Genomic DNA, 10,901 nt, shown 5'->3' on the forward strand with positions numbered 1-10,901 from the left:
TCGGCCTTCACCCTGAGTGCTTCCTGAGACCACCTTGCCCAGGAGGACTGGAGAAAGAAGCCCAGGTGGTGCTGCCCAGCCCAGCCCAGCCCTGCTGACCCTGGAGGAGCCACCCCGCAGGAGGCCAGCAAGGCCAGCCCAGGATGCCTGGTCAGCCCAGAGCATCCCAGGGACATACAGCCACCACAGCTTCACGCCACTCCCTGGGGCTGGTGTGCACACAGATGGCTACAGTGGATCCACAGACGTCCCCACAGGCCCATGTGTGGAGGCCGGAGTCCCAGCTGGTGGTTGGTCCAAGGAGGTGGGGACCGGCAGGAGGGAGGAGCGAGGCTCTGGGGTGTGCCTCTCTGGGGGCTTGGGGGCCCCAGCCGCTCCCTCTGTCTCTTGGCTTCCTGGCCCCTGTGAGGCCAGCAGCCTTGCTCCACGGCACACTCCAGCCACGATGTTCTGCCCCACGCAGCAGAAACCCGCAGGCCCAACCGGCCACAGCGGAACCTCGGAAGCCAGGAGCCGTGGTAAGTTGTGGTGAGCCGCCTCTGCCGCTTATGCAGATTATGGTCGCCATTACAAGATGGCGCTGGCTCTGCTGTGGTTTGTGACAAACAACTCCTTATTTGGGAGAGTTGGCGCATGGCTTTTCAGCACCCTATGAGAAAGTTCCACGTGGCAGCTTCGCATTGGGGCTTGAGATGCTATATTAAGGCTGGGAGGGGCATCCGAGGGATCAGTAGAAGAAATATCAAGGGCCTGAATAAACCGCTGAAAGAAGATTCCCGAGTTGCGTCTTCCTTGCGGGCAAGGGGTGGCGACAGTAAGTAAACCTTTCCTCCTTTCACTTTGCTCTCTCAGGCTCTTTGTCCCAGCAGCGGAGAGCTGATGGAGGCGGGAGCTCTTCCAGTCAGTCAATGAAGACGGAGAGCAGACCTCAACCTGAGGAAAGTTGAACTTCCAGGATTCAAATAAAAAATTCTAGTTATATTCTTTTTATTCCCAAACTAATGGAACAAAGACATCGTCCAACAAAATTGCTCAGGAACACGGGGCCCTGCAGTAATGGTGTGGAATAATTTGTGATGTCTTATTAATCATATCCAAATGGTGCTTCCAGGGCTGGGAAACAATTGATTCTTTTAATAATTTAAACAATGCTCCTGAAATTCTTTGCAACATGGTTTACTTAGCAAAATACTTTCTCTTAAATCATTTAAGGAAAGTCTTTGGTCTCCCACAAATTGGTAACATCACCAATTCCCCCACTGCTCCTGCCCTGCAGAGCTCCCTTCCCCTGTGGGGACCCGCCCTCTCCGAGGCAGAGCCACACACTTCCCAGGGTCACATCCGACGAGGTTGACCACGACACCCAAACGAGGGGGGTTGGTGGCACTTCCTGAAGATGCTGCTGGCACCTAATCCATGGTGGGTGCACATGTGTGTGGGGCGTCTGTATACGTGTGTCACTGGGTGTGTGTGTACCTCTGTGCAAATATCCACGTACACGTGTCTGTGTGTGTGTGTGTGTGCGTGCGCAGTACATATGCATGTCCCAAGTGTACGTGTGTATGCATGTCCCAAGTGTACGTGTATATGCCTGTCCCATGTATATGCATGTCTTGTGTGTATGTGTGTCCCATGTGTGCGCTCCCTCTAAACAGCTTGAGCTCTGTCTGTTGGGCAGCAGGCTCAGACCGATGAGGTGACATAGCATGGGGGCTGGGCTAATGTCCCAGACCAGATGGTGTGGCTGTGGGGCCGTTTGTGACCTGTTGGTTGTCCACTGTGTCATCCCCCCAGGAATGCAGATGCCTGCAACAGGATGCAGGGAGCTGATTTAAAATAGGAAAATCCTTAATTACCCTGATCTGACCTTTACGCATCAAACATGCGAATGGCATTATCACACCGAGCCTCAGACACACGCACGAGCCTCAGACACACGCACAATTAGTGCATGTCAATGAGAAGCACTTTTAAAAATTGTAAAAGGAACCCTTCTGGCCCTGCAAAATCAGGACCAGAGCTATTGGGGACCTTCACCCCTGGATGCCTGGCCCTCTCTGGGGAGTCCCTGGGCTGGGAGACCTGAGGGGGCACAAAGAGCACTTCATCTGTGAGACTCGCAAGGACAGGCAGATGGTGGAGGCTGGCCTCGCCCCCGTCAGAAGGGCTCCCCTGAGCTGTTGTGGGGTCAGGAGGCTCCCCGCCCCCAGCCGGTAGGCCATCCCTTCCCTAATTAGCCCGAGGGGTGATGGGATTCATGGCTGAACGGCGCAGCCCCTCGGCTGGTTCTGGGGAGAATGATCAAAGAAGGATTTAATTAAAGTTTCATATTTAAATTTCTTCTTCCATTTTTACTGCCTCCTTTTACTCACAAGATGCTATTCTCTAGGAGCTGAAGAGTCGCCCAGGAGAGCAGAACTCTGTCGGAGGGAGGGAAACGGGGACTTTATGGGTTTTCTTTAAAGGGCTCCCATCTCCCATCTCACTCAGCTCAGAAGGTGCACCTAATTTAGGGCAGCAGCGTCTGAATTATGAATCGACTGCTCGCGCTCGCACTGTGAATTAAACATGCAGTCCACGACCTCCCCCTCGGCCTCCTCAGGCGGTGCAGGTGGAGTCATTCACACCCAAACCAGGCTAGAGCCGCGTAGGAGAGTGCAGGGGGCACAGGAGGGCACAGCCCACCACCTTCACCCAGCCAGGCCCGGGGGCAGGGGTGCCTCCATTCACGACCCTCACGGTCCACAACTCGGTGTGAAAATGCACGCAGGCTTCCAAGGAAAGCGTGATGCTTTATGGGGTGCTATGGGGGTCTGCGGGGGGTCGAGGGCCTGCCTGTGCATCAAGGAGATGGATGTGGTGGACAGAGGGTCCGTGCTGGGGAAGGGTGTGCCTCTGTAGCTCCCTCGTGGAGAGGGTCTGTCCTGAGACCCGCTGGACTCCGTCGGCAGCAAGAGCCTGCCCAAGCCAAGGCGTGCAGCAGGCCAGGTCAGCGGGGGAAACTTCCTCCAGCCTGGGGAGACCGCATGCTCGCTCATGATCCCTGTACTTATTGCACATCATTCTCATCTGCTCGTTAGACCAGCTGTCCCTGGGGACAGCCTCCCGCTACGCACTCGTGTCACCTAATTGGAGCTGTGTTTCAAGTGCAGGAAGGGCCTGTGGGGTCAGGGGAGGCATGGGTCCCTTAATTCTGAGCCTCCAGGTGTTGCAGACCCAGTGCTGAGACCGAGTGACTGGCACACCTGCAGCCAGGTGAGCTCTTGCTCCAGGGTGCTGGCGAGGCCACCTTGCTACTGTGGTTCAGCTGTAACTGCCGAGTCCATGAATGTGGTTTCACTTAGGGTCTCCGCAGATGTGACGAAGTGAAGATGGGGTCATCCTGGACCAGGGAGCACCCCAAATCCTGTCCTTGTAAAAGGAGGAGAGGACACAGGGAGGGAGGAGGCTGTGATAAGACAGAGCAGAGATGAGAGCAAGGCAGCCAACCCCAGGAACACGGGATGGCAGAGCCACCGGGAGCCGGCAGAGACCAGGAAGACCCCTCCCCAGAGCCTTGAACAGCGCATGGCCCCGCTGACAGCTCGACCTTGGACTCCTGGCCTCCTACAAGGAGAGATAAATGCCAGCTGCCTAGCTTCAGCTCAGGACGCTTTGTTGAGGAAGCCTGTTAGTCAGCTGGTCCCCACTGTGACCAAGTCACCGGCAAGAAGAGCCAAGAGCAGGAAAAGTTAACTTGGGCTCATGGCTTCGAAGTCCATGGTCAGCTGGCTCCCTTGCCCAGGGTCTGAGGGGAGCAGACCAGCATGGTGGAGGGGCCTGGTGGAAGGTGCGCTCAACTCCAGGCAGCTGGAAGGAGAGAGAAAGAGAGAGAGAGAGAGCACCAGGGAACAAGACATGACCCTCAAGGGAGGCCTGGCCCCCAGTGACCTATCTTCCATCCACACCCACCACCCACAGTTACAACCCAGGGGTCCATTCAGACTATTAACTCATGCACTGGATTAATCCACTTATGAGGTGAGTCATTCCACCTGAACCTTGCTGTGTCACCTGACACATGAGCCTCTGGGGTCAGTCCAGATCCAGCCACACACAGTCCCTTTCCTCCTCCAAAATCAAGACCTCCCAGACAGCAGCACCCTCCTCAGACCCAGGTCACCTCCCACAGTCCCTGTGAAGTATGGGGACCATTCACTCTTCCCTCTTAGAGAGAAGACCCAAAGCCAAGAGGCCAGATGACTACCCAGGAGGGAGGTCGTTGGGGACAAGTGGGAAACGGGGTTCAACTCAAACCTGGGTGTCGTTACCTGCTCCAGGAAGAGAGGACCCCCGCTCTCAGTCCAGGTGAAGCGTCCTTGGAAGCACTGGGTGGGGGAACAGTGCCTGTGAGGTTCAGGGCCAGCTGGATTTGGAGTCAACTGCGGAAGAGACCCCAGGCCGAGTGCCCTCAATGTCTGTCTTGTGACCTGGCTTCTAGACCCAACTGACTCTACGCGTAACTTAGAAACTGAATTCAAGGTGATGGTGGTGACGTCAAAAGCACAGTGACAAGGGCAGGCAGCCTGACAGGCTCATTTTACAGTTAGATCAGCCCCCGGGGTTTGGGGAGAAACGGGCCCGACACAGGAAGCCAGTGCTTCTCCCGTCCCAAGGCTCCCTCTGCGGTGGCAGGGCACCTCCTCTCCCTTCAGGACACTCTGTTTCCAGCCGAGGACCAGGGGCCACAGGCAGCCGCTGCAGGGACCTCTTCAGAGGTCTGGGCTCTTCCAGGGGACCGTGATGCTGGCTTTAAGGCTCCGGCAGTGCAGTGGCCCTACTTGGCCTGCGTCCCCGCTGTCCCCAACCTTCCCCTGTGGGGGTGCTGTGTCTCCCTGGGAGCTCTTGCCCTCTCATCTCGGCAGGAGGGTAGGAGCAGGAAACCAGTCCCACACTCCACTGGGGCCTGTGAGAAAACCCTGACAGCCTCTCTGAGCCTCAGCCTCCCGTCAGCATGAAGGGGCACCGTGGGGTCTCCCTCCAGCACAGTTGGGGGATTAATGGGCAGGAGGCTCTGTGCAGGGCCTGCGCTGCTCTAGAGGCCCACAGTGGCCGGCCCTTCTCTCCCCACTGGTGCTGCAGGCTGGGTCTTCCAGACTCTGCTCTTCAGCAACCGGAGAGGGCAGGGCTCCCCCAGGACACTCACACTGACTGCTGTTTTGTGGTATGGACACGGTCCAGTGCAGGGGCTGAGATGTGGCTGCCAGGGCAGGCTCTCTGGCCTTGGATGGCCCATGCTGGCCTCTCCCCAGTCTGTGGCCTCGGTGTCTCCATAGCTGAGTGTCCACCTCGGAGGCAGAGAAGGCGAGGGAGTGGCTGAGTGTCCACCTGGGAGGCAGAGAAGGCGAGGGAGTGGCTGAGTGTCCACCTGGGAGGCAGAGAAGGTGAGGGAGTGACTGTGTGTCCACCTCGGAGGCAGAGAAGGCGAGGGAGTGGCTGAGTGTCCACCTGGGAGGCAGAGAAGGCGAGGGAGTGACGCAGCCTCACTGGGAGGAATCTAAAGCTGCCCCTCATGTGAAGTAGGAGCCCAGCAGTCCTATCAGGGCCACTTAGAGGGAAGAAGTGCGCTCAGCTGCCCGTGTTCCCACCAGCAAGTCCCGGGCACCTTCCTGGCTGTGGGTTTACTGTGAGCCTGGTCCTGCCCTGAACGCCGGGCCCAGCAGAGGAAGCAAGAGACACACGGTCCTCGTCCTCCAAAATGGATCCTAATGACCCAAAGGCCCATGTGCTAGACTTGGTACCTGGGCGGTGCTGTTGGAGGTGGAGCATTGGAGGTGGTGGGACCTGGGGGTGGGGGGGCCCAGGGGGTCTCCAGGTCTTTGGGGTGTGCCCTGGGGTGCACTGTGGACACTATCCCCCTCTTCTCTTGCTTCCTGTCTGTGAGGTGAGTGGCCTCGCTCTGTCACAGGCCTGGAAACAAGGGGGCCAACAGACCACAGCCTGGAACCCCCAAACCCCTGTGGAGGTGGGGCAGGGCAGGGCCTGGCGCAGATGAAAGCTGCGGACACTGGGCAAAGGCTGAGCAGTTGCTGCCCATCCGCGACCTCGTCTCAGCTACTTCTGACTCCGTTGGATGTGGTCCACCCTCTGCTGGCATTCCCTCCTGTTCATTCAGCTGTCTACCTTCTATCAAGCACAAGCCTGTGACCAGGGCATCGTTCAAGCCTGACCTTCCCACAGCGCCAGTGTCCACAACACCGATGTCTGGGGCCTTCTTCTGTTGACTCCTTTACCTCTTGACAACAGATTGCCTTATTCTCACTCTGTATGTGGTTCATGGCCCTGTAAATTAAATGCCAGAGAGGAAGTAGGAACAGAGTAAACAGGGTCGACACTCAGAAATGGTGATCTTCCTTATCTGTCTGTGAGGTGAGTGGCAGAAACAGAGGAAGCCCAGTCTGGTGTGGAGGGGTGGGGGCCACCAAGGTCATCACAGTGCACCAGAGACTCCACAGCCCATCTCCGGGCTCCAGCCACCTCAGCAGCCTCTGTCCCCTGTGTCATGGGCTGGGGTGTCTCTTTCCCTACTCTGGCTGCCCCCCAAGACAGAGGGCGGTTGCTGCCCTAACCCTAACCCTAACCCTAACACCTAACCCTGACCCTAACCCTAACCCTGACCCTGACCCTGACCCTAACCCTGACCCTAACCCCTGACCCTGACCCTGACCCTGACCCTAACCCTAACTGTGACCCTGACCCTAATCCTAACCCTAACCCTAACCCCTGACTCTGACCCTAACCCTAACCCTGACCCTAACCCCTGACCCTGACCCTGACCCTGACCCTAACCGTGACCCTGACCCTGACCCTAAACATAACCCTTGACCCTGACCCTAACCCTAACCCTGACCTTAACCCTGACCCTGACCCTGACCCTGACCCTGACCCTATGAAAGTGTGGGCATGGGAGATGCCTCGTCTCCTGCTGTGGCCTCGTCCAAGGCCCCCTGAGCCTGGTCCCGAGCAGGTTTAGCTCAGTCCCTGCACAGCATGTCCCTCCCTGAGGACCTGGTAAGAGCTGGTGACTGTGGGTGGACACAGCGCCCTGCCACACTGCCCTCGTGCCATCTTCAGAACTTGCTAAAAGTTCAGGGCTTTTCTGCTCCCTTCTCTGCCTGGGGCCACCTTATCCTCCGGTGCGTCTCCAGACAGGCAGCTCACAGGTCCCCTCTCTTAGCAGAGGAGCTGTCGCCCTTGGGGACCCAGCTCCCTGGCTGTCTGGCTGCCCCACCCCCATGGCCACCGGGAAGGGTGGGACCTTGCTGGATTCCCCACCTTGCCTGGTCTCTAGGGTGCCAGCAAGGCTGGCCCCACTGTCACACGGAGCTTCTCCAGAATGAGTGTGTTCAGCCTCCTGAGAGATGTGCGAGGCTGCCGTCCTGATGACTTCTGTCTTACAGATGGCAAGACCCAGGCACAGGGAAGCATACTCACTTGCCCGAGATGAGCGGCTCCCGGGAGGTAGAGCCCAGTTTGGCTCCAGAGGGTCTCACGGCCCCACGACACTCCACCTGGGGGACAGAAGCTGATGTGCTGCTCGGTGACAGAGAGGGTGTAGACAGGAGGCAGAAGCCGGGGGGAAGAGGCCCTGCACCCAGTCCGGCTCCATCCCGGGTGTCCGAGCTCTGCAGGCTGCAGATTCCAGAGAGTCCCATTCCTGTCCCTTAGAATCTGCGTGACACTGGGTGAGGTGTGACCTCTCACGCTCTCGTCACCTCATCCACAGAACAGACACCACCACAATCCCACCCTGGAGGTGACTAACTTCTCAGACAAACCTAGTGAACAAGAGCCCACAGCAAGTGGGGCTGTGCCGTTGTCACAATGGTGTGTGCGAGGACAGCGGGAGGCCTGTCCTCCAGGCCCGAAGATGGACACCCACGTGCTAAATCCTCCCCAGCTGCAGCAGACCCCCAGTGTCCATGGTGTCTGCTCCCTGCCGTCACCTGTGGTCAGCATGGCACAGTGAAGGAGGGACAGAGGAAGTGCCAACTCGGAGCGTCACGGCCGTCTCTTGTCCCAGCTGTTCTATTTTATGGTCAGCCGTCCTCGCTCATCTCTTCCTGTGCCTATTTTATAACTCAATGTCACCACAGCCAGGCGCAGGCAGGAAATGAAAACCACAGCACTTATAGGGTTTTGTCCCATCTGCAGTTCCCGGCGTCCCTGGGGAGCTTGGAACGAAGTCCCCGAGGGCGAGGTGGCTCATGTGGGTGAGTCGCTCACTCAGCCACTCAGCGGTGACTCCTTGGGCACCCACTGTGCTCCGGGGGCAGCAGGAGGCATGGGCTGTGCCCTGAAGGCAGAGACCACCCTTCCCCTCTGCGCTCCTGCAGGGGACGTGGCCAGCAGACGGAGCTGAGGGACTAGAGGCCTAGAAAGCTGCTTAGACACAGAAAGGTGCCCAGTGGGAGCCACCTCTTAGCAGAGCGGTCGGGGGGAGCTGGCCTTCGATGGCGCGGGGGCTGATGGAGGGTGAGGGCCACCCTGCGCTTTCCGTCCTGACCTCCTGGTGCTCCTCGACGCTCCGAGGTCCTTGCTTCCTGGTCCTTGCCCTTGCTGTCCCTCTGCCTGGATTTCCAGGTCCCTCCTTGTCCCAGCAGAGCCTTCCCCACCTCCCCATCCGGAGGCCCTGGCCCACGCAGGGCACCCTGTCACCCCGTCTCCTCTTGTCACTCTCAGTACCTGCACTTACCTGCCCGTGGGTTGATGGCTTTGGGCTGTCTGGCCTAGGACTTAAGCCACACGGGAGGGTGACTTCCTCTCTTTCCCCACCAGCGCAAGCCCCGGCGATGCCCGTGAATCTCATCTGGAAAACCCCTGACCAGCGGGCTGCTGGAGATGCCACGCGTGGATGGGGACCCCAAGCAGGTTTGCTCCCAATGGCTTCCTGGGCGGCGGGGCAGCACCTGGGTGGACATGGAGCATCCAAAGGCCAGTCACACTCGCTCTGCACGGGGATCTTGAGAGCCCCGTGTGAGGAAGGAAGAGGTAATACCAAGGAGCCTGCTCCTAAAAACAACAGCAACGCCCAAACGGCCACCAGCAGAGGGCCAGGCCTCGGTGTGCAGCCCACCTGGCCCCCAAGGCTAAGCAAGCAGCCCTGCCAGGGAGAGGCTGAGCCGCACAACAGGGGCAGGGGCCACCTGCTGGCACTGACCAAGACAGGAGGGTGTCTGCCAAGGTGAAAGGTGGTAGTCCTGCCCCTGACCAGGCCTTGCCACCCCTTGGACAGAGCAGGGCCTCCCAGGGGCTCCCAAAGATTCTGAAAGTGACATGTGACTGAAGTGACAGCCCCCATTGGCTCCCAGAGGTGACATGTGACAGAAGAGAGTGCTCACTGAATCCCAGAGTGGCATGTGACTGGGGAGGCAATCCCTTGCGCTCTAGAGACCTTGAGGAAAATGGCGCACTTGCTGGGGGGCAGGTGTGGGGCCATCTGGGCTGTGCCCCAGCCAGAGCCAGGGGAGTTTCTGACGGAGCCAAGCTCCTGGGCTTATGAAAAGGGACCCATTAATGAGACGCTTGGTCCTGGAGGTGGACGGGCCCCGTGTCTGCAGCGTGACTCAGTGTGGTGAAGGAGCAGCTCAGGTATTTGCATCCTTGGTGCTAATCAGGGAAACACAGAACCTACCTTTGAACACTCACCAACAAAAGGAACTAAATATACCCATCAGGGCCTTCATCATCTGCCTTCATATCACAATAAAATGTCAAAAGAGAAAAAAGGAAGCAGATTTCTGATATTTTTACTTTGAACTTTCCTTGGTTATTCTCCCTTGGAGCATGACATTTACTGGAAAAAAAAAGGAGACTAAGTGGGGGGTTTTGTGGAGCTGGTGCTAATCATGCTTGTCTTCGGGACTCGGGCTCGAATCCTTCTGAACTCGGTGGGAGTCTGGGCTCTTGCTCTGGGGATCTCTTGCTGTGGCACAGACCACTCTGAAGCTCTCGGGCTGGGAACAGCCAGGTTCTTGTGCTCACGATCTCGTTGGTTTTGCATTTGAGACGTGAGGCAGACTCGACATTGGGGTTTGTTCCTGGATGATGGCTTCCTGGCTGGCTTGGGCACTGGGCCCCAGCTCTGGGATCTGCATGTGCTCTCTCTGCAGGGTCAGCATCCTCCCCGGGCTTGGCTTTCACGGTGTGGCTGAACCTGGGTGTCAGGTCTGTTACAGGGTGTCTGACTCCCTGCCCAGCAGGAATCCCAAGAGCCCATCTTCCACAAGGCCCAGGTGGCCGCTGTGAGCTTCTCATGACCCTGCCTTGGAAGACCCAAAGTATCCCTGGGCCTGTGTCAACCACCACGTGGGGCAGCAGGGTCTGCCCAGAGCCAAGGGCAGAGACCATATTGCGGTCAGCCGAAGCCACCACATTCCTCGGTCAGCTTCAGTCTATCGGGACGTGAACACTACTTTCCACCACAGAGGGGCGGCTCCCAGAGGTTCCTGCAGACCACGGTGATGTGTGGAGGGCAGAGTGGGGCCTGCCGTCACGTGCCACCTCCCGTCACCTGCCACCTGCGAGAACCCCTGGGCCTGCCTTCTCATTTCCACGCTGGCAGGTAGCTTTAAAACCATTTCATGACCTGCCGATTGGCCATGCAGTGCTGGCTGCAGAGGGCACCCTGCCTTTGATGCGGCTTTTGATGGGATTCTGCACATGAGAACTTGGTAAGCTCCCCCTGAGAATGCCACATCAGACCTTCTCCGACCCCCACCTGAGCTCCCGACACTAACCACTGGGCTTCGGAGCTGGTGTAGATTCCCCAGTGTTGACCGTGGCAGGCCCCCACCCTGTGATGCCCGGAGAGCTTCCTCCCACTGCCACGGTCCCCAGAGGCACTCCCAGGAGACTCCCCA

At 58.2% G+C, this 10,901-nt stretch overlaps 1 long non-coding RNA gene across 1 annotated transcript; it reads left to right on the top strand.

Annotated features, from left to right (window-relative positions):
• Positions 1-238: 238 nt before the first annotated feature.
• LOC144371836 (uncharacterized) lies at positions 239-981 on the top strand. The gene is made up of 2 exons (XR_013431940.1): positions 239-518; positions 853-981. It is a non-coding gene; the product is annotated as an uncharacterized LOC144371836 (long non-coding RNA).
• The last annotated feature ends 9,920 nt before the right edge of the window (positions 982-10,901 follow it).

The sequence above is a fragment of the Ictidomys tridecemlineatus genome, chromosome Y (assembly GCF_052094955.1).
Source record: "Ictidomys tridecemlineatus isolate mIctTri1 chromosome Y, mIctTri1.hap1, whole genome shotgun sequence".
Taxonomy (NCBI): domain Eukaryota; kingdom Metazoa; phylum Chordata; class Mammalia; order Rodentia; family Sciuridae; genus Ictidomys; species Ictidomys tridecemlineatus.